The 23,447-nt window shown below is 47.5% G+C and overlaps 1 pseudogene across 1 annotated transcript in view; it reads right to left on the bottom strand.

Annotated features, from left to right (window-relative positions):
• Positions 1 to 1,624: 1,624 nt before the first annotated feature.
• The window catches only part of LOC309848917 (piggyBac transposable element-derived protein 5 pseudogene), an 81,109-nt pseudogene continuing 59,286 nt past the window's right edge, over positions 1,625 to 23,447 (bottom strand). Inside the window, exons 3-5 of the transcript in view lie at positions 8,722 to 8,863; positions 1,832 to 2,020; positions 1,625 to 1,727 (exon numbers count right to left, since the gene is read on the bottom strand). The product of the transcript in view is annotated as a piggyBac transposable element-derived protein 5 pseudogene (transcript). The remainder of the gene's footprint in view (positions 1,728 to 1,831; positions 2,021 to 8,721; positions 8,864 to 23,447) is intronic.

Genomic DNA, 23,447 nt, shown 5'->3' on the forward strand with positions numbered 1-23,447 from the left:
CTGCATCTGACTGTTCATCTGTATCCTTTATCATATCTTTCATAAATTGCAAATGAAAACAAATGTTTCCCAGAGTTCTGCGAGCCACTCAGTTGAACCGGAGGAGGAGTTGAAGGAACCTCTGATTTGTAGCCAAGTTGTAGAGAAGTTGTGGGTAACCTGGGCTCCTTCTACTTATGACTGGCACCTGAATGTGATGGAACAGTCTCACAGGACTGAGCCCTTAACCTGTGGGATCAGATGCCATATCAAGGCAGACAGTGTCAAAGCTGAGTAAAACTACAGGACACCCAGCTGGTGTTGCAGAGTTGCCAGGTGAGGGAAAAATCCACAGCCTCAGCCACAGTGTTAGAAGTGAAGTGTTCTGTGTGAATATGGTAATATAAAAGCCGATGGGAGAACTGAAATGTTTGCTTGACATACACTCTCACACAAAATATTATGTATGCCAGGTCTTTGCTGATGTGATATAGCACATATTCAAGTTCTAGTGAAATATCATAAAGAGTCAACTCAAAAAACAAACAAACAAACAAACAAGCAAGCAAGCAAACATACAAAATATGGATGAGCTGGGAGAAAATAAGCAATGTTTCCTCTTTCCTATCAAGAGAAAGACCATTCCTGAATTATCCAAGATTTTGCTTTTACCTGAATAACCATACAGTTCAATAGGACTTGAAGGAAAAAGCATGTTTGGTCCTCAGCGATCCTTTCCCCTGATATGGCCGGCAAGAGTGGAGTGATTCTTGTGGATATATCTTTGCTCCAGAGTGGGGAAAAAAAGGAGTTCTTTCACCAACGTTCAAAGGGTTTTTAAAAAATGGCCTTCATTAAAATACATCTGCCCCTCCTTTGGAACCTGCTCACGCTACACTCCAGGCCAGCGAGCATCAAGGGGTTGGAAATACGGTACAAACTCCCATGAAGCCACCTCTCCCTCTAAACTATTCTTCTCTCTGCCAAATTCTGCTTCGGTCAGCCTAAGGATCAAATACCTGTCTTTGGGCAATAAAGTGATGTGCATTAATCAATCATTGGCCCTAACTGGCAAGTTCCTTAAAAACTCATGGGACACAGATGGTTGCCATGACTTTCCCAGGAAGCAGCTACTGTCTTTCCATGAATGCGGCATGAAAATACAGGGCTGGGTGAGCAGATGAATGTCCACTCGTGAAACAATCATGCTGAGGACAATAAACAGTAGTTTTGGATGGCAGATTTAAATTTCATTCACAGCCAAGAAAACACTCCAGATACATGATGTGTCTCCACTTCCTGTTGTTTCCAACATCTGAGTCCTCCCTTCCATTCCTGTTTCCACCACTTCAGTAAATGTCTCCCATCCTCATTGCATATAAAAAAGGCTCTGATTCTTTCTATTCTAATGTCTGTAAGACATTACTGTGAACAAGAGCAGGGGATAATTCCTCCTCCAAACCCATCTACGAAATAAAGGGTTCTATTCAGATCATGACAAGCTGAGGAATCCCTCAAGAGAACTTCCAGAGTCATTTCAACCTGTAAGGCTGGCTAAAATGTTCCTCACCATCCGCCACACCAGGGCTAGGACTGATGAGTGTCTCCACCATGCAGGTCCCTAAGGATGACATGATCGCTGGGAAACCAGGCACGAGGCAAGCAAAAATCAGCACCTGCTCTTCTGCAAAGTTTGTCTGAAGTGCTTGAAGCCACAGAAGAAACAGATTGACTCCTTCAGATCTTACCTAAAAACAAAATTAAAGGTGACAAAATTAAACACATGTTTATGCAGAGATGCACTGCAATGCAGATTCAGTTCTGAGAAAGAAAAACTAGAAGTTAAAGGTACCGTTAAACTCCTGCACCAAGTTCTTAGTGACAAGAAATCAGGCGTGCTGCAAGAAGCCCAAGGGTGAAGAGTTGGGGTCTGGAGCCACAGTGCCTGGTTCCAATGCAGGCTCTGCTTTTTGCTTTTTGCTTGCTTAGCTGTGGCCAGTGGAGAACCACCAAACTTCTCCCTTTGCATCAGTCTCTACCTCTGAAAAATAAGGATGATAAAAGAATTTACCACAAAGTGTTTGCACAGGGATAAGTGACTTACAACAGTGCCTGTATCATCAACTGTCATTTAATCACAAAAATAATGCAAAGACAATCATCCTCCAAATTTACAGTGTGCTTTGAATAGGGTTTTTTCTATAATATGCTTATGTATCATGGAAAGTTCTTGAAAAATCTCAGAGCTAAATAAGACCTTAAAGACCTGGCTCAGTTATTTGACCTTGAAGCCCATTCATCAGGCATTTCTACACCAGCCCTCCTTTTTATTATTATTTTTTTTTTTGCCCGTGCAGGTAGCTACCTTGAGGGCTGCCACCAAATCATCACTTCCACAAAGAACCATTCAGAAATTTCTGGAACTCATATCATGGCTGGACTTCTGGCATAAGTCCATTGTTCCTGGTGGATGCTTCCAGTAGTAGGAAATGGAACATGCTCAATGAGGGCAGGGGGTTGTGTTTGACTTGCCCACTGCCATATCTCCAGCACCTAGAAAGGTGCCTGAAACACATAGCTGGCATCCAGTAAATGTGTGCAATAAATGAGTGAACTAGACAAAAATAGATTTGCACTGGTAGACGTGGCCTGTGGAGTACAGCTTCAAAAGCAGGAGAGTATTGAGAGTCCTACATGGTAGGTTGCATGGCACTGAGTTAAAGAAAATGGGTCCTACAATCAGACCAAAGGTTAAACCTCGAAAGTTGTGCGATCTTGGACAAGTCACCTACAAGAACAAAGACCCCTGTCTTCTATTGATAACAGCTGGGAAGAGAGAACCCATTTCAGAACGAAAGGGGACACAGGACGGCTGTGTACGACACTTATATTGTGGTCAAGATGGCAGTGTAAATTCACTTCATGGGGTCCCACACCATCCTCCCTCACTACCATTTGAAATACATGGTAATAAGAGATGAAATATATATATATATATTTTTCAGTGTAACACTATTCGTTGTTTTTGCACCACACCCAGTGCTCCATGCAATCCGTGCCCTCTCTAATACCCACCACCTGGTTCCCCCAACCTCCCACCCCCTACCCCTTCAAAACCCTCAGATTATTTTTCAGAGTCCATAGTCTGTCATGGTTCACCTCCCCTTCCAGTTTCCCTCAACTCCCTTCTCTCCATCTCCCCTTGTCCACCATGCTATTTGTAATGCTCCACAAATAAGTGAAACCATATGATAATTGACTCTCTCTGCTTGACTTTTTTCACTCAGCATAATCTCTTCCTAGAAGAGATTATATATATATATATTTTTAAAAGATTTATTTACTTACTTATTTATTTGACAGAGAGAGATCAAAAGTAGGCAGAGAGGCAGAGAGAGAGAGGAGGAGGAAGAGGGCTCCCTGCTGATGCAGGACTCAATCCCAGGACCCTGAGATCATAACCTGAGCTGAAGAAACAGGCTTAACCCACCCACTTAGCCACCCAGGTGCCCCTAGATTAAACACATATATTTTTTAAAGATTTTATTTATTTATTTGGCAGACAGAGATCACAAATAGGCAGAGAGGCAGGCAGAGAGAGAGGAAGGGAAGCAGGCTCCCTGCTGAACAGAGAGCCTGATGTGGGGCTCAATCCCAGGACCCTGGGATCATGCCTTCAAGCCGAGCTGAAGGCAGAGGCTTTAACCCACTGAGCCACCCAGGCACCCCTAGATTAAATATATTTTTTTTAAGAGAAGAGAAAAGTTAGCAAGTTAACCTCGGTAAAAAACAAAACAAAACAAACAAAACCCAAAACTGACAAACATCTCCATGAAGCAGCAACCGCAGAAATTCTCAGTGATGCACAGATGTGTAGCGACAGGAAAAGATGTCTGGAGGCTGACTTCAAGGAGGACAAGTCGCTCCCACTGGAGATAAAGGCAGACAGAAAGGCCTGCTCGCTTGCTGCCTGAAGCCACAACTTCAACTGGGCTGCGGACTTGATTGCACACCACTTGCTTCACCAGAACACTGTGAAGTTTCCAGTAGCTCATTACATCTAAACACTACTGCCTCCTTTAACAAGGTTTCCCTTCCAGATTGCCCCTGACTTACAGGGATAGGCAGTAGGTATCCCTCCATGTGCTCCTTCCAAATTCTCTCCTCTCTCTGCTTTCTTCTGATCCACTTTTTATTTATGGGCTAGCTTTACAGGATATCCCTTCTGTGATTAAACAGGTCTTAATAATTCTACCTTTTGTAAAGGAAGCCTTCCCCAATTATTTAGATGTTGATAAATATTTACCTCTGAATCTCCATAAATCATCACTTTATATGGCACCAACATGTAGAAAATAAGAATGAAGTTACCCAATTTTCAGAATGAACCATACAAATGACAACCTACCATCTAAAGCCAGAGACAGAGAACATCTGCATAAACTAAAGTAATGCTGGTTCCTTATTCATTCATATTTATTATGCAAAATAAAAGTTTTAGGAAGATTAGAATAATGCATACTTGTTCTATTATATAGGCAACTAATCCTCTGTAGATGGTAATGTATCCATAACTCCATCTCCAATCTAGAATTTCTGAACACGAGGAGAGGGTATTAAAATCTCCTCTGTGGGAGGCAGAGCATTACAGTGTCTGGCTCTGGCCTTCCTGCTGCAGGATGAGACTTGCAATTAGTGATGGCAAATGGAATTCACAAAACATTTCTGGGCTTTAGAAGACATCGGAAAACTAGCAAAGGACTTAGAAAATGGTAGGAAAGGAAGCAGGAAGAGGGAGGTGGCAGAAACAAGTGAGCCAAAACCTGATCTGTAAGCAACAAGCTCAAGAGAAACAAATCAGGGTGCCAGAGAACAAATGCCATTTTCACTGCAGGATCTCTACAGGCCTGTGCCCTCCAGACCCCGTTCCCACCACACGGTAAGTTGGGGGAACTGAACCTGAGATTTCCTTAATAAACCAGGACCCTCAAATGGAACCAAAGTGATCCCAACCAAGAACACTCCCAGCCTCCTGGCAAAGGAAAGACAAACCCTCCAGGAAAAAACAGACAGACAAACAAACAAACAAACAAACAAAAAACACCAAAAAACAGAATTAAAAGAGATTACATCTATGTTCCAATAAATCTGGTCTCAAAATCCCTTCACAGAGCATGCAAGAAATGAGGCCACTGTGAGAGACAGAAGACTGAGGGAAAATGAAGACTTTAGACACTGGAATGATCAGATACAGAATAGAAAATATTACATGTTAATTGTTTAAGAACACAAAAGAGGTTTAAAAATGAAGAAGGATCAAGAGCCTATCAAAAGCAACAGGCCAAGTGTGAACATGGAACTGAAGGAAGTTAAACAGGGACCAAAAATCACTGAGACGTAAAACACAACAGAAAACACACCAGAATGGTGGGGCAGTAGATGAGCCCCGAATGAAGGACTTCACAACACTGCACCAAGAAGTGAAGACATTCCCCAGAATGCAACACAAGGAGGCAGGAGAAGAGGATGAACGCCAGCTTGAGAGACACCGAACAACAGACGGGAGGTTTAAATAAGAATCGTGGGAAGTACAGCAGAAGGACAGAGTCAAAATTTCAGAAGAAAACAGCTGAGGATATTACAGAAATGATAAATCCAGAAATACAGGAAATGCACAGATACCAAGCAAGATGAGAAATCTTCAATTAAACATTTTGTGGTAAAGCTATAGAACACCAAAAACTAAGAAAAGGCTTTAAGGAAAAGGCATTTAAAGGAATGAACAGGGTGGAAACAGGGTTTAAAGCTGCTACAGTGGTAAGGAGATGCTAGTAAAATGGTACCTGTAAAGGGTGACAGGAGTATTTTTACTGCCACTACTGCTAATACTGTGTCTAATGCACATAACAACTGAAGACTGCGAAGGTTAAGCTGGAGCAGAAAAAAATTAAACAAATTATGATCCTCAAAAGAAGGATCATGTCGGGGCGCTTGGGTGGCTCAGTGGGTTAAGCCTCTGCCCTCAGCTCAGGTCATGATCCCAGGGTCCTGGGATCGAGCCCCGCATCGGGCTTTCTGCTCTGCAGGGAGCCTGCTTTCTCCTCTCTCTGCCTGCCTCTCTGCCTACTTGTGATCTCTGTCTGTCAAATAAATAAATAAAAATCTTTTTTTAGGGTGCCTGGGTGGCTCAGTGGGTTAAGCCACTGCCTTCGGCTCAGGTCATGATTTCAGGGTCCTGGGATCGAGTCCCGCATCGGGCTCTCTGCTCAGCAGGGAGCTTGCTTCCTCCTCTCTCTCTGCCTTCCTCTCTGCCTACTTGTGATCTCTCTCTGTCGAATAAATAAATAAAATCTTAAAAAAAAAATCTTTTTTTAAAAAAAAAAAGAAGGATCATGCCAATGAATTTCACAACTCTGGTGATCACTTTAAGAGCATCTCTTCTTTTTATCATAGCATTTGTATCATGTCCAGGATGAGATATTACAGCACACATGATAGAATATTTTAAAACAATAGTCCATTTTGCTCAAACTCCATGTTGAAAGCAAACGACTCTGTCAAACACTTTGAAGAAGGTAAAAGTAGTGGAACCATGTTTTGTCAAGAAAGCCCAGGGAGAAAAGCAGGTATTAAAACCAAGTAGCAGTATCGAGGAAGGGCAGCCTCAGGAAGAAAATGAACACCGTTTTCTTCTGCTTTGTTCTCTTTTTTGTTTTCTTGTTGTTGGTATCTTTTTTTTTTTTTTTGGTCTTTCCCAGAAATCACTTCATATATATACATTTATCTGTTCAACTTCAGTGAAAGTTGGGAGGAAAAGGTGCCAGAACTTTTGAATGGTTGTCTTCAGCTGAGTGCTTATTTTCTTCCTTCAGTTTCTCTGGGGTTTCCCACTATTCTTCAATAAACATGTGTTGCTTTCTGGCAGGGTAAAGCCAAATGCATTTTTAAAAGAAGTAATGGCAGGTCATCCGTCCATCCAGATCAGGAGAGAGCCCATACCAGAAAAGGCAGAGAGGGTAGTACACTCCCCTCTGTGAGTTCCTGCCCTCTTGGTCTTTCCTCAGCCCTTGCTCTCTGCTATGTCTCTCCAGTCACACCCCAAACCCAGAGAAACAAAAGGACTCTTCAAAACTTAAACCCTATGAGAAGGGCCACGCGGAGGCAAGGAGAGCCCTGTAAGTCTCTGAGCCATGTGGTCTGTATCTGAGACTGCACATCTCCTTGAGCCACGTTCCATTCCCTCCATGCCTAATGTTGGCCTTGTGTTCTACAGAAGCAGTCAGGGCATCCATACACTCCTCTCTGTGTGCTTTTCTGTATACCTGATCCCATCTCAACCCACAACATCCAGCAGCATGCACCATCTGTCATCTCCCTTCAGTCAACCTGCAAATAGGTAAACACAGCCTGTAAAACCCACCCTTGTCCAAGCTATGTCTGGAGTTATGATCGTCTGTGTCTTTACCATCAAACTTTCTAAAAGGCTATTCTTGTGTGTGACCTCCATGGTATCACGCCCAGTCACTCTATCTCTATGTCTGGCTTAGGACTCCACTACTCACCTCCCATTTTCTTTCAGTACTCAGTGACAACCTCCTCGATCTACCCTCACCCCTTAATCAAGCTTGCTTTGCAACTTTTCACATCATCGAACATTGCTGACATTTCATTCCTTGAAATCTCTCTTCTCTAGACATCTGTGCAAAAATGCCTTCCTGGCATCAAAGCCACGTCCCTCCCCTTCCATCCACTACTCCTTTATTCTTCCCCTTTATCTGCCCAAGAAAAGAAGGAATTACCCTAAATCCTTAACTGTCACTCTCTCTACAAGGAATATATCCCTTGGCAACAGCATGATTGCATCTCTCTTCCCCCAAGCACCCATTCCTACATTTTGACTGTCCAACCAGAACCTACACCTGCACGTCCAACAGACACCTCAACTCAGATTGCCTAAAGCTGCACTCCTCCTCTTACCTCCTGCACCTGGCTCCCTTCCTGAGTTGCCACGACTGTTGTGGCAGTTGACACATCAGACTCAACATTCTGAAAGCACAGAGGCACCCCTAAGCCTACTGCAGCATTTTTTTTTCCCATAGCCGAGATATAGAAGCAGCCCAAGTGTCCAGCAACAGAAGACAAAGTGGTACATACACACAATGGTATATTACTCAGCCATCAAAAAGGATGAGATCCTGATATTTACAACAGTATGGATGTACCTAGAGGGTATTGTGCTAAGCAAAATAAGTCAGACAGAGAAAAACAAATACTGTATCTCCAGGGATGAATCCTTAAAAAATGCCCTACATATTCAAGTTTTAAGGCAGGACCAGAAGCAACAGTTTTAGCATATATCACCACGATATAAAATAAAATCTTTAAAAAAAAAAAGGAAATAATAGGACAACAGCAATTAGGGTAAAAAGACTTAACAACTGTCTTGCTCAACATCACCAGCACCACACCAGCTACACGTCTGACCCCCAGACCAGCATAGCAGGTGTGAGGACAGGTCCAAGCAGAGGAAGTGTTACTTGTCACATTTTTTGAAAAATGATAAACAGAAGGGATGCCTGGGTGACTAGGCTGGTTGAGCGGCCAACTCTTGATCTCAGCTTGGATCTTGATCTCACAGTGGTGAGTTTGAGTTCCACACTGGGCTCTGCACTGGGTGTGGAGCCTGCTTTAAACTAAACTAAAATAACACCTCTGTCAAAAGTACGTGAATTCACAACTTACATGTAAGTCAAGTTCTACTTGTTCTAAGACAGCATGAAAACCAAGATGTTGTTATCAAGACAGGAAGCAAGATAAATTGTGTATTCCATGTGCCGTGAGATGACTCCAACTGCATCCAAGTCAGCCATGGCCCTCCACACATCTGCAAGAGAGGGTATATTATCCACATTAGCACAGAGGAAACCAAGGCTCAGAGAGGTTAAAAAAAAAAAAGAGTCCAAGATCATAGCATCATTTAGCAGCATAGCCAGAATGTATAGGAATTACCTCAAAGCAGGCCACACTAGTGGAAGAATACCTTAGTGTGGAGTTATGAAAACCCAGGTAGAACGCTGCCTCAGAAAGGCAGATAATCAATAAAGGAAAAAGAAAGAGGCGCCTGGGTGGCTCAGTCGGTTAAGCATCTGCATTGGGCTCAGGTCATAAATAATCCTGGGATCTTGCCCTATGTCAGACTTCCTGCTCAGCAGGGAGTCTGCTTCTCCCTCTGCCTCTGCTCCCCATTCATTCTCATAAACAAACAAATCAATAAAATCTTACCCAAAAAAAAGAAAAAAATAAAGATTATAAGCTTACAATAAAGATATGAATGATGAGTCAAAGCTTTCAGTGACACACCCACACCTGCCTACAGTTCTCTGGCTAAAACATGGGTGGAATTGATGGGGTTAGAAGAACAGGAGGCACATAGGCCCGGACAGCACAGACCCAGCAGATGCAGAATCCTGGTGTAGGTTTAGCTAGCTTTCATTGTCCTTTAAAATGTCAAAGCTAAAGAAATCTGGTAGGGTTATTGAAGTCTGATCCTGGGGGATGCCTGGTTGGCTCAGTCTGTTAGGCAGCAGCCTAACATGACTCAGGTCATGATCACAGGGTCCTGGGATCAAGTCCGACATCAGACCCCTTACCCAACCAGAAGCCTGCCTCTCCCTCTGCCTGTTGCTCCCCCTGCTTGTGCTCTCTCACTGACAAATAATCTTTAAAAAGAAAGAAGAAAGAAAAAAAAAGAAAAGAAAAATAAAATCTGATCCACAGTATAGAACAACACAAAGGATGGTACTTTCTTGGGCTGATTTCTGTTTGTTTGATTTTAAGTAGGTTCCACAGCCAGCATGGACACTAGTACAGGGTTTGATCTCAGGACCCTAAGACCATGAACTGAGCCAAAGGCAGACAATCGATTAAGCCACCCAGGCACCCCACTTTCTTGGGTTCTAATGGGACTTTTCCTAGGTTCTAATCCTAGCTGTACTGGCTGCCAGGGGGAATGAAGTCCAGCACCACAAGAAAAGCATCCCAAGGCAGCAGTCCTCTGCAGAAGATTTGCTGGTGGCTGCCATCATCAAAGAGTCAGTGGGTGAAGTTGTTGAAGCACAGTGGGAACAATGATAGCCACTGCCTTTTGGGTGTCACTGAATCATCCTACTCATCTTCAGGAAGCCTGCCCCTTCTCCAGTCAACGCAGCAAAAGCAAACTTGTTAGAAGAACAGGGGAGGGCGTCATCTCCCTGCCTCCCAGAAACTGAAGCAACCAGCCAAACAGTGCAGCACTGGAGTAAAAATAAAAATATGAAGGAATGTGGCTGCACCTGGGTAGCTCAGTCTGTTAAGCATCTGCCTTTGGGTCAGGTCCTGATCTCAGAGACCTGGGATCTGAGACCCACATCAGGCTCCATGCTCAGTGAGGAGTCTCCCTTTCCTTCTCCCTCTGCCCCTGCTCCTAGCTCATTCTCTCTCTCTCTCAAATAAATAAAATCTTTAAAATAAGAAATTTAAAAATGAAGGAATGAATCAAAATGCAGAATTCAGAAACAGAACTACAGATATAAAAACTACATATAAAAACCTGAAATATGACCCGGTGAGTGAGGAAGGATTATTAAATCATGATACTGTATGAATTGATTGCCAATTTTTTCTTAGAACATAGAGCACACTACACTACACGAAAACGAAAACACAAAATTAGGATTGAATACAAAAGCAAAATTATCAGTGTTATTCCATCAAGTGTTTCTCTAACCTACTGATCAAAACCTCAGTTCATCCTCCAAAAGAATCTGGGCACCACCTCAGCACACATGAACACATTTTCAGGCCACAGTTCACACTGCTCCAGTCCTCACTCTAAGTCCTGAGCCATGGGCTCCTCCAGGCAAAGCCACCACCAACTAGGCCCCTGCCCTAGAAATCCCCAAACCCAACCACTTCACAACAGGGAGAATCAGGGAGATTCAAATGGGCAGAAACGTGGGACTTTGACTTTTTTTTTTTTTTAATTAAAAGAAAAATACAGCAAGAAAAATTTCTAGCACAAAGTGAAGAGCTAATCTTTCACAATGTCGAGAGTATTAGAATTATCAATACACCATCAGTAGTTTGATAGGTCAAACAGGCCAAAAGCTGGAAACACAAGAAGAAATGCTCACAGCAAACAGACCTGAAAGCCAGGGCCTGGACCGGCTGACATGGCTCTGCCGCTTACCACAGCGAGAAAGTGTAACTTTCCTGGGCCTCAACTTCCCTCCTGGCCAGCAGGAAAGTGGCAACACCACAAAATTCATATCTGGTGGGGGATTACGTGAAAGGAGAATGCTCAGTGAGAGCCCCGCCACACCGCCCGTCCAGCCACAGTCTGCGCCCAGTGAATGGGAATTTCCTCTACTGCAGCCACACGAAGAGCTGAAGGATCTGCACAGGATGCCTGTTTATTTACCAGTCACAAAACCACGTTCTGCCATAAACAGAGAGGGCAAGAGACCCCAAGAGATGGGAATATCCCTCACCCTTGCCTGGACCAGGCTTTCAAGACAAGTTGGAAAGCCCACAGCAGCTCTGCCACTGACTCTGAATGAGCCTTTGGAAGACAACACCATCCCAAACAACAGTTTAATTTACTTCTCTTTAAAAAGCAGTGAGACAAGGTCTTGGCCACATCTTCATAAATTAACAGCTTAGGAGGCTAAACCCCAATGATTTAGTTATGTCCCCAGCAGGCACACCTCCACTCGTGGGCAGCTTCAGGGAGAAAGGGTGCCTCCCCATCCATGAGGACACCCTCTGACATTCATCTGAAGATGCTTCCTACCCATGGGCATTTACTCCCTGGAACCCCCCCATCTAAGTTCCTCTCTGGATGCTGCACGAGGCAACTTCCTCACACCCCCATCACCACTGGTGACACCGCAGCTACCCCCGAGCCTTCAAGCAGGGTGCACCTGTCTTTGCTGCCAAGCGTCCCATCAGCCCAGCTCCATCACTGATTTCTGTACCCATAATTAATTAACTTATGCATGTATGTATTTATTTATTTTTACAGCTTCATTTATTTTAGGGAGAGATAGACAGAGAGAGAGGTACAGAGAGAGCACACACACACAAATACAGGGAGATAGAACCTCCAGCAGATTCTACACTGAGAGCAGAGCACACCTCAGGGCTCAATCCCACCACCCTGAGATCATGACCTTAGCTGAAACCAAGTGTTGGATGCCTCAACGACTGAGCCACCAGGCACCCCTCTGTACCCTTAATCTTAAGAAAAGACAGACACCGCTTCTTTCTGTCAGCCACGGCCTCATAAGCCATCTGTCACACAGCCAAAGTTTCCAGAGGGTAGGACCAGGTCTGCAACACCAGTGATGCCAGAGTATCTCCATAAAACTACAATCTAGTGAGTACCAGGCTCTGCTCTAAGCTCCTAATATGGCCTTCTATTTTGTACCCCTCACAGACCTACATGCTAGGTATTATCCACAGTGCACAGAGGAGGACACTGAGGTCCATGGCTTACCCAAGCGATCTACTTTTATGTGGCAGCAGCAGGGGCCTGAACCCAAGTCTGTGACTCCAAGGCCCCTCCATCAACTCTGTTACTCATGCAGCCCCAACACAGTCATCAAATACCTCCCTAAACCCTCATCCCTCCTGTGAAAAAGCATGGTCTTCTGCCATTTCCCAGATGGGAAGAAAGCCGGCGTGAGCCAGATATAGTGACCTGCCCATGATGGTACAGGCGATGTCCCCTCTGTTCTCCCCCCAACACCCATGTCATTCTGCACGAGGCCCCATGTGGTCCTTCATGCTTCCAGTGGAAAACTCTGGTGAGACCACCAGTCTCCTGGCAGGCCTTCAACTTGACCCTGGAGGACAGGACCAGTTAGGAGAAACCGGCTAGTTAAGCCTCTGAAATGGGGTCCTACCACCCAGGAAAACCCCCTTATCTCTAGGGCATCGCCCGTGTGAATTAGCTGGATTTGTAGAGGGCTCCACAAGCACCAGCCTTGCTGAGTCACTTTCTCTAAGGTGGTGGCTGAGACAAAAAGGACCCAGGAAAGAAAGGCATAGGCTGTTGTGGAACTCCAGTGCCTTGGCATCAACAATTAATGTGAGCAGCTGCCTCTGCTCACCAGATCTGCATTTTATGTGGGGCACACTGTTCAAAGTTTACACCCCCCATCTCTGTAACCTTCACGACAACCCCTGGAGCTCCCTGCACCATCATTACCACCTCACAGACAAGGAGACAAGGCATGAGGGGTGTGTAGAATGATGCAGCTCTGTGCTGGGGCCAACCGGGGGAGGACTCCCACAGGCTTGCTCTTCCCACTGCTGCAGAAGCAGCTGAAAACAACGAGTTTTTCCGTTTGCATTATGTAGAGTGGAAAAGTCAACCATAAAGTTTATTCAATTTTTAAATGGGTTATTCCTCAGGATAAAAACAGTTCCAAAAAATAATTTCCGAGAAGTTCAACATATTCCTCCTTCCAGGTGCCTGGAATGTGATGGAATGTTGTTAAAATAAGTTCTGGCCCATCAGTATGCCAGACAGAAACTGGAAGTAAGCTGTTGCAGGTCCCCAAAGGCTCCGTCACAACCCTAAGGAGAAGACATATAACTTTCACTGTCCCAAAGTGGTTATGTTTAAAAAAAAAAAAAAGGCACAGGTGGAACATTTTAAATTACAGACTTTCAATGCAGGGGCAGTGGGGGCGGGGGGGGCGGGTGTCCCCCAACTACCCCCAAATGTTTCAGCTATATATAGTGACTTACCAAAGTGACTCATCACAAGTACCTACAAGGTGACTGACAGGCAACTGACCGATGAGGAAGGTATTCAGACTGCTTAACAAAACCAACACAACTTAGAATTTTCATTATTAAGAAGAGAAAACCATTTATTAAACACTCGCCAGGCACCAAACCCGCTAGGCACTGTCACACGCTCTACTCATCACAAGGCTGCCAAACTCAGTGCAGAAACTGAGGCTGAGTAAGTCACCTAAGATCATGCAGCACCAGAAACTGGATTCCAACCACTTCTGACATCAAAGCCCACCCCAGCTTGCTGCAATGCTTCAGAACCTAAGCTTTGTGATGATCAATAAACTACATGCTTAACAATGTTTACACATCTCTGTTAGAATTCAGGGAAAGGTTTTTAAAAATGACATACACAAGGGGAAAAAATAATACAGTTTCTGGAGGCAGGCTGCCCAGGGTTCAAATCTTGGCTCCTCCACTTGCAAGCTGTGTGACCTTGGACTCCTTTAGCTCCCCTGTGCCCATATTTCCATGCATTAAAATGGTAGCCATAACAGACCCTATCTCCTAAGGCAAATAAAGCATTTTGGTGTTGTTGTTCTTCTTTTAAGATTTTATTATTTATTTGACAGAGAGAGAGAGACAGGGTGAGAGGGAACACACACAGGGGGAGTGTGAAAGGGAGAAGCAGGCTTCCCACTGAGCAGGAAGCCTGGTGAGGATTAGATCCCTGCACCCTGGGAGTATAACCTCAGCTGAACAACTGAGCCACCCAGGTGCCAACAAATAAAACATTGAGAATCATTCCTGGCATGAGTTAAACCTCAGAAGGTGTGGGCTGGTGCTACTTCTTGCTGGCCACTAGATAGAGTCAGCAGCCTCAGGCCCACTGTTTTAGCAACTCATTTGCATAAACAAAGCCCAGGATCAGCCACTTTGTGCTTACCCTATGATTTCTTCCTGTCACTAACATCTCCCCTCACTCCTGCTCTGTGGCACTAAGCTCTGGGCCTCAACTTCCCATCTGTCAAATGAGGTGAGGAGCCCAGCTGATCTATCTGAGGTCCTTCCAGCTGGGCAACCTAGGGTTCTTGGTAACTCAGGGCCCAGAAATTTCAGAACCATCCTAACACAAACATTACCAGATGACACTCACTCAATTTCCTCAAATCTTCTCTTCCGTGTTATGTATAAATGCTTATTTTCATGGCAAATCTTCTCCAAGATCCCAGAGCTCCACGAGCACCCAGAATAGGCTGGGCAGGCATCCCCAGTGCTGAGGCTGGGGACATGATGGTCAGAAGCTCTGACCTCCAGGGGAGATGGATTCCAAATCAAGCTGCTCTGATAAGCAGGTCTTCCCTGTTAGAGAGGATTTCAACAGAGCACAGTTAAGAGGAAGTGCAGGTAAGAAACTCAGAACTTGGCCCACCGGACAGAGGGCAGTAGGACAGTGGGCCGGAGGGGTGACAGAGGGATTGAGAGGAATGGCATGATCAACAGAGGCCAGCCAAGGCAGCACTGATGCTCAATGTGAGAGGGTGGGCTGGGGATACACTGTGAAAATGGCTTCAAAGGCAGGAAGCAAGCCCAGCTCAGCACAAAGCAAAGTCCTGAGCAGGAACCTTCTGGGACCAGGTTGGACACTAAGGTGAGCTGAAAATGGCTGTGGCACCCAGTGCAGTCTGAATCTCACCCATGCCTCTCACAGGCTGGGTGACCCCGGGCCAGTTATGCTATGTCCTTTAATGTTTCCTAAAGGGTATATTCACTCCATAACCCTGAGCCATGTTCTCATTTCGGTGAGTGTGGGAGGCCGCAATAAGGCTTGAGACGAGAACCAAACCAGACCCTGACTTGTGCCTCCTTTAAAGTCCAAATAACCTTACAAAAGGTTTAGGACGGGAAAAGTTCAGTAGCACTGGGCAAGAGTCTGTGCTATGTGTTGTGCGCTCGCCTACATGACTTCCCACATGCTTACTAAACAAATGAGAACAATTCGGTTGGGCTAAAAACTTCGTTGCTGGTCCTTGCTGCCTTAGTACAACCCATAATTTACTTTCAGGTTTGCTGTATTTGTACTGGCATCAGCCATTTGGCGTCATGAGGAACCATAGTTGCTTAACTAAACACAGATGTAATGTCACTATATATATGGCCTTAAGGCTTTGAATAAACTTAGCACTGTTGGACATCCTCCTCAGTGCTCCTCCTGTCCCCCATCTCTCTGCTTCTCGAGTTCTTTTCTTCATCCTCTTACCCTCATGTTCCTGGTTCATTTGTTGCGCCGGCCACGACAGGTGAGGATCTGATGGTGCCCACTATCTACAGAGATCCAATATATACAACTAGGACAGCCTGGAGGGGGGTGGGCAACCCAGGCTGGACAGGGAGTTAAGAAGGAGTCAGGAAGGGCGCCTGGGTGGCTCAGTGGGTTAAGCCGCTGCCTTCGGCTCAGGTCATGATCTCATGGTCCTGGGATCGAGTCCCGCATCAGGCTCTCTGTTCAGCAGCGAGCCTGCTTCCTCCTCTCTCTCTCTCCGCCTGCCTCTCTGCCTACTTGTGATCTCTCTCTGTCAAATAAATAAAATAAAATAAAAAATCTTAAAAAAAAAAAAAAAGGAGTCAGGAAGAAGTCATTCCCACACTTGAGGCATGGGTTGGTACTGACCAGAGACACTGGGCAAGAGACAGTGTCCTAGGACTGCTGTAAGACTAGCCGGGTCCAGGCAAAGCGCCTAACAATGTGTAGATGTAACCCATCTGTAAAAGGTGGATGGGGGGTGGTGGTTGCAGCTGGTTGAGCATCTGACTCTTTGTTTTGGCACAGGTCCATTCACCTGGCCCATTCACCTGTGCCTGCATGTGTTCTGTGGTGTGCTCTTTATCTCTTTCTCTCTCTCTCAAATAAATAAATCAAAAAAAAAAAAAAAAAAAAAAAGAAAGTCAGGAAGGATCAGGAGACCTGCTGTTAAGGTCCCAAAGACTCCACCTTCCTCAACTAGCCTCCGGAAATAAAGTAAGTGGATGCCCAGGAGCCTCCTGGACACAAAACTTTCCAAAGCAAAGCTTTCAATTTCATACTGGAGAAAAGGTTGCTGTGCAAATTCAAGACAAAAAAAGCCGGCCATGGTGGGGTGGGTTTGGACAGGGTTGGTCCTGTAGGGCTCTGGCCACTAAATGCCCACTGCCCAAGCCAGGAGCCTGGAGTCTGTGCAGCCAGTGCTTCCTGAGGCTTCCACATCATAGCCTCACTCTGAAGTTTCCTCCTGGAAGCTCCTTACCCAGGGAGGCCACCTGTGAGCACCCCCTCACACACACCCCAGCTTCTGCCCCTCCATCCAGCTGGAGTGAAGGATCCCCAAGCCTGCTCTCTCTGGTCTCTCCTGCACAGAGAGGAGTATGTGCCCCGGAAAGGAGGGTCCCTGAGGATACCTGAGTCCTTGGCCCAAGGACAGCTGGCTTGAGAATGTGGGGTTTCGGTGCTCTAGGCACAGCAGTTCCTAGAGGAAAGAGGGTAGGGAGCTCCAAGGTGGAGGGGAGTCCCGGGAGTCTGGGATCACAGATGCCAGTGGCCCCCAAGTGGAAGGGTTTCAGTAACTCCAGAGGTGAGAGGGGCCAGGGGTCAGGCCTGGAGGTGGACAAGGACCACCAACAAGGGGTAGGGGGCCGGAGATGGAAGTGATCCCAGGGTGGTTGCAGGCCCAAAGTAGAGGTGTGGGGGTGGGGGTGGGGGAAAGGGGTCCATAGGCCAGAAAAAAATGGTATCCTGGGGCTCCTGGGTAAAAGGCACTTGAGGTGGAGGGGGCCCAGTGGGGCCCAGGCTGCGCGGGCAGAGCCAGCGCCTCTCAGGCTGGGGAGCCCGGCGATTCTGAGGGACAAAATTTTCCATCAAGTTCTGGAAAAGAAGCCTGTCAGCACAGGCGTCTCTCCGGGGTCCAGACGAGCCCTGTAGTACTGGGCCCCTTGATGTCAGTAGGGCCCCACGGGTTCCCTGGATACCGAGAAGTGGAGTGAGGGCTGTGGGGCAAGGGCTATGGGGCGTAGGAGCACCAGGCCGCCAGGAACCTGTCCGCCAGGCCCCCCTCCCGCTCCCTTGGACGAAGCAGCAGGTGCCAGCGGGCAGCAGGGCCCCAGTCTCCCTCTCTGCCTAGCGCCCCTACCCCTCCCCAGCCCCTCAGTACCTGAGTCAGCGGGGCACCGATGCACTCCCCCGCGCCTTGCCCAGCCAGCCCAGAACCCCTGCCTTCCTGGGAGGCACTACTTGCACAGTGAGTTTGCTGGGCCCACAGAAGTCGGTGGGCGGGGCAGGCAGGTGCGGGCGAGCTGTGGCGGGTGGGGGGCGGCAAACAGCACTGCAGGCCTCTCTGCAGGCCCGCGCGCCCTCGCCCAGCCTCCTGTTCTGTCCTGTCCGGTGAGGGGGCTGGCTGCGCCCCCTGCTGGTTCCCGCTGCTCTTCTGCTGACTCCAGGACCCCAGGCCCCGCCCAGTCCCGCCTCCCTGCCGCTCCCTGCTGCTGCTTGAGCTCCAGGCTAGGCCCGCTGCTGCTCCTGGGCAGCCAAGCTGCGGCCCCGGTGCGGTGTGGCTGGCCCTTTTCTCTCCCCAGGGCACAGTGGAGCCGCGAGGGAAGGCCTGAGGGGATCTTCCGTCTGCTCAGTGCCAGTGGACACTCTCCAGGGGCCTCTCTACCTGGTGGGCTCCACCCATGGCCATCTTGGAACCCCTGGAATCCCCTTCAGAGACCAGGTGAAGCCCTCCTTGGGGAATCCAGGCTCCTGGGACCAAGGCGAGTTGATCTTGTGTACTGCTGTGTTTGTTCCCTGGCCTGGCATGGATTGACAGTTGCTGAATTGATCTATTCTGGGGTCATCAAGGGCAGAGCAAAGAGTTCAGGGCTGGGATCCCCAGGCCTGGGGTCCACACAGGCTTGGAGCCCTCTTGGCTGTCCCTGACAGAATGACCAAAGAGGAACCCTCAGAAACATGGATCTGCCTTGAACTGGCAGAGCATTCAGGGACAGGAAGGGGAATGTCTCCTTCGCAGAGTATCTGGAAGCCTGAAGTGGAAGATGGATTTGTCTGAGCCATGGTCATTAGTGTTGGGCCAAGGAACCCCTGGCTTGCTTCTCCTACCTGCATCCTAGGTCTAAAAGGGTGTCTGGGTGGCTCCCTCAGTGCAGCATCTGTCCAGGGTCCTGGGATCCAGCCCTGCATTTGGCTCCCTGCTCAGTGCAGATCCTGCTTCTCTTTCATCCTCTCCCTCTACTTGTGCTGTCAAAAAAAAAAAAAAAAAAAAAAAAAGTTAAGAGGGGGGACAAAAAGGCGCGGAAGTAGGAGGCGTCTTTTCAACTTGTACCCCAAAATGAGCTGATTACCTACCAATCACCCATGAACTCAGCCTGAGATCAGAATTATATACGTGTGGATCTCTACAGGGGCAGAAGAAGCCAGTGGGCAGGTAAAGCGGAGTGGGAACTGTGAACTGATATCAGAAGATAAACAAAAGGGGGAGAGAGCTACCAGAGGCAACCAGTTGGAAAGTAATACCCCAATACAAGCGAGAGTGCCCTGCGTCTGGGGACCAGCATTAACTCGGAGACTGGTTGAAAGCACTCCAAAAGAGCAAAGCATCTTTGGGGAAATTATGGGAATCGGGGCGGCTAGGGACAGGGGCTTAAGTCCCTGGTCCCAGGACAGCCTCCCTTGGCACTGAGTCAGAGAGAGTGCGGCAGAGAAACCAGCTCTTGGTCCCTAAGCTGCCACCGCAAGGAGAATGCATGGGGTCCGTTTCCTGTGAGGGAATGGGAGCCACACCAGGCGGCAGAATGCAAGAGTCCTGCTATAGAGCCTGAGATACTCCCCTGAGAGAGATATAAAGGCCCAGCCGGTGCCCTTTGATACACGCCCTTGTTTCAGAGCCTGCACCAAACTCTCGCCCCAGAGAGGTGTGCGAAGGCCCAGCCTGGTGCTCTCGGACCTGTGCCCCATTCTCAGAGCCTGAGACCCGCGCGCGAACCTCTGCCTTCCCTGAAATTGGTGCATGTAAGGTGGGTGCTCTTAGACCCAGAAAGACCGGGCACTCCCAGCCCGGGCCAGCGGGAAAATCTCAGTGTGCGATTGCTGCTTGGAACCTCTCTAGCGGTCTAGAGGTGCCCAAAGCTGCTGCTGCCGTGCTTTTGGGTACAAACAAAAGATCCTACATCCCCAGGGACAGCGACTTGGAACCTGCTCTGCCAGCAGCCAAGGGGGAACTTATTTGGGCTCTGCAGCCAGACTGAGGCTTCTCTCTGAGAGGGAGATCAGGGTGCGGTTTGTTTTCCTCTAAAACTACAAAAACCATCAAAAGCGGTCAAAGTGAGAAAAAAAAGTGAACAAACAAAAAACCGCCAGAGAACAAAAGCCTGAAAAAACAAAAAGTTTCCTCAGAGCCCACCCCCTCGAGAGGGGCGGTAGGACTTAAGTCAGGGAACATCATTGACTGAAAACCCATATGGCAGGCCCCTTCCCCAGAAAACAAACCAAGAAAGAGAAAAAAAAAAGAGAGAGAGAGAGAGAAAAAGTACTACAAGAGAACTACCACTACTACATAGGAAACTTTTATCTTTCATTTATTCCGACTATTCTGGTTCTTTTTTTTTTTATATATATAGGTAATTTTTTTAACCCCAGCAGGATGGTGGAAGGGGTACATGGCTGAGTGCCTCCGGATCTGACCCTGTGTGACGCCACCCGGTGCCTGCAGCTGCCCTCTGGAAGGTGTTGCTTTAGTGGCAGAGCCGTAGGGCACCAAGCATGTGTGTGTCTCCAAAGTCCTGGGCACCACATCACAATGCCTTCCTGAGAAGCAGAATCAAGGACAGTTGCTGATCTTCATTCCTTCCCACCAAAGGTATCTCATACACCATCTTTGGAAGTTGGAGCCAGGGAGCGCCTGGGTGGCTCAGTTGGTTAAGTGTCTTTCTTCAGCTCAGGTCATGATCCCAGGCTCCTGGGATGGAGTCCCACACATTTGCCTCCCTGCTCAGCTCCCCTGAGCCTGCTTCTCCTTCTCCCTTTGCCATTCCCCCAACTTGTGCTTTCTGGCTCTCTGTGTGTCAAATAAGTGAATAAAATCTTTTTAAAAAGTTTGGGCCAGGGGGCGCCTGGGTGGCTCAGTGGGTTAAGCCGCTGCCTTCAGCTCAGGTCATGATCTCAGGGTCCTGGGATCGAGTCCCGCATCGGGCTCTCTGCTCGGCAGGGAGCCTGCTTCCCTCTCTCTCTCTCTCTCTGACTGCCTCTCCATCTACTTGTAATTTTTCTCTGTCAAATAAATAAATAAAATCTTTAAAAAAAAAAAAAAAAAGTTTGGGCCAGGGATGCCTGGGTGGCTCAGTTGGTTAAGCCGCTGCCTTTGGCTCGGGTCATGATTCCAAGGTCCTGGGATCGAGTTCCACATCGGGCTCCTTGCTCGGCGGAAAGCCTGCTTCTCTCGCTGCCTCTGCCTGCCTCTCTGTCTGCTTGTGTGTACTCTCTCTCTCTATCTCTGGCAAATAAATAAAATCTTTTAAAAAAAGAACGTGTGGGCCATACTCTTTAGCCATTCTACTTTCCCTGGGGTAATTTGCCACCTCCCTGAATGTACCTGCATCTTTCCCAAAATCTACTTATCTTCCTGCCTTCGTGACCATAATGAGTCTATAAATTTTCAATAGACAGTGTGAACTTACACTTGCTAATATTTGCATAACATGCACCTCTTTCGATCTCAAAGAAAAGCTTCACACCACAATGGTCTCTAATCTCCAATTAGTTTCTGTTCTGGGATCCCACTGGAATTCTATGCGCCTGTCCCCTAAGATCCCATAAATTGTGGTCCAGTTTCCCAGCCAGCCAAGGAAAGCACATGGGAAATCTTGCTGAAGTATGAGTAAGAGCCAACGAAAGGGAACATATTTATCTGCCTCGAATGCTGGGACCTGAGGAAAGCAAGTTTCATTACAGACAAATCAGGAAGGAGGTGCAGATTGCTTTTTATGTCACTCTGGAGTGGAGGTCTGCTCACTCACAGAGGCTCAAAATCTTCACAAAGGACAATGCCCCCCACCCCCAAAGTCAGCTGGGGATTCTCAGGAAAACTTTAATTGAAAGTATTACGGATTCTCCAACTTCCCAAAATGCAGGAGGAACATCTACAAGCAAGACTGTCACCACTTTTAGGCAATTACACTTATTTACCTTTTTTCTTCCTAGAAAATCATCCTCTCTCCCAATCCATGATCTTCTTTTGTAACAGTTTCCTAAAGAAGGAAACAGGTGTCCTCCCATTCCAGTTCCATCCAAAATAATAAAATAAAAATCTTTAAAATTAAAAAAAAAATTGTGATTTGTTGAGACAGAGCACATATGCAGAGGGACAAGCAGACTCTCCCACTGAGCAGGAAGCCCGATTTGGGGCTCGATCCCAGGACCCTGAGACCATGACCTGAACAAAGGCAGATGCTTAACCAACTGAGGCACCCAGAAAGCCCAAAAATAATTCAATTTTTAATCACTTTGCCATAGACACTTTTGGGTGGCTTTGAAACACCAGAATCTCATTGACTTATTTATCAGTGTCCTCTTCACCATCTCAGAAAAGGACTGGGTGCCTCTCAGAGGCCTCTCTCCCCTCCTGACCCAGGTCCCAGCCAAAGGTCCTTCACATTAGAGTATGAGGAACTGAGCGGGATGGGGTGTGGAAGCACCCTGGTGTGGGGTGGGGGGCTCTGGGGCCCTCCCACTCCCAACTTCAAAGACAGCGCCTGCTTTCCCCTGCCTCATATAGGTACCCTGGGTTTGCCCTCTTTAAGGTTCCTGGTTGCTGCTAAGGTCTGAAAATCTACTAAGTAGCACAAAAGCCATCATGTGCATTTTGGCCACACGGGACAGAGGGAGATTAAAGGAAGAAAGATAAAGCTCCCCAGAATGAGCCAGCAGCTCTGGGCTTCCCCGCACATCTTTCCTGACCTTCAGAACCCTGGGAAGGAGCCCCTTGGTGCAAAGTCACAGGGGGAGCCCACGCACAGCCCAGGCCTCCTGCCCCAGGTCCTCTCCAGCCATAAACTGACCCCCTAGCCCCTTCCAAACCGTCTACAGCCTCAAACCACTGACGTGCGGTTCAGCACCCATCTCCAGAGCGCAGGATGCACGTGGCTTCCCGGCACCCTTCCGTGGCCGCTCCCAAAATCACCGTGGGAATGTCGCAGCAAGGAGACAGGGAATCGATTTTTATCCTCTGGGTTGTCTTCCCTCGTAGCCCCTCAGGAGTCCCCACGCAGCAATGCCGCGTGGGCCCTACTGCTCTGAATCCACTTCCCCGGAGGAATCCGCTTTTCTTCAGCGTCTGTGTCTGCAAACCCGGCTCCTCTAACACCCCCCACCAAACTTACCAAGAACCAACGGGGGAAGAAGTTCATTTCTGGCCGACAAGCCTTTAATCCCTGAGAGCTGTGGCTGATGCAGGAGCAGCTTTTCTCCAAATGGTGATTTCGATACGAGGTCGTTTTGCCTGCCAGCCCCCAACATCCCTGACGTGTGGCTCCCAGGGGCCTCCCTGCGGCCAGGCCTGAGAGTGGAGCCCACCCTTGGGCTCATTTTCCACCACGCTGAATCCAGGCAGCAGCCCCGTCTCACTACAAAGGGTGCTGAGTAATGAGGTGCCGCCACC

This window comes from Mustela nivalis (assembly GCF_964662115.1).
Source record: "Mustela nivalis genome assembly, chromosome: 15".
In the NCBI taxonomy this organism is placed as follows: Eukaryota; Metazoa; Chordata; class Mammalia; order Carnivora; family Mustelidae; genus Mustela; species Mustela nivalis.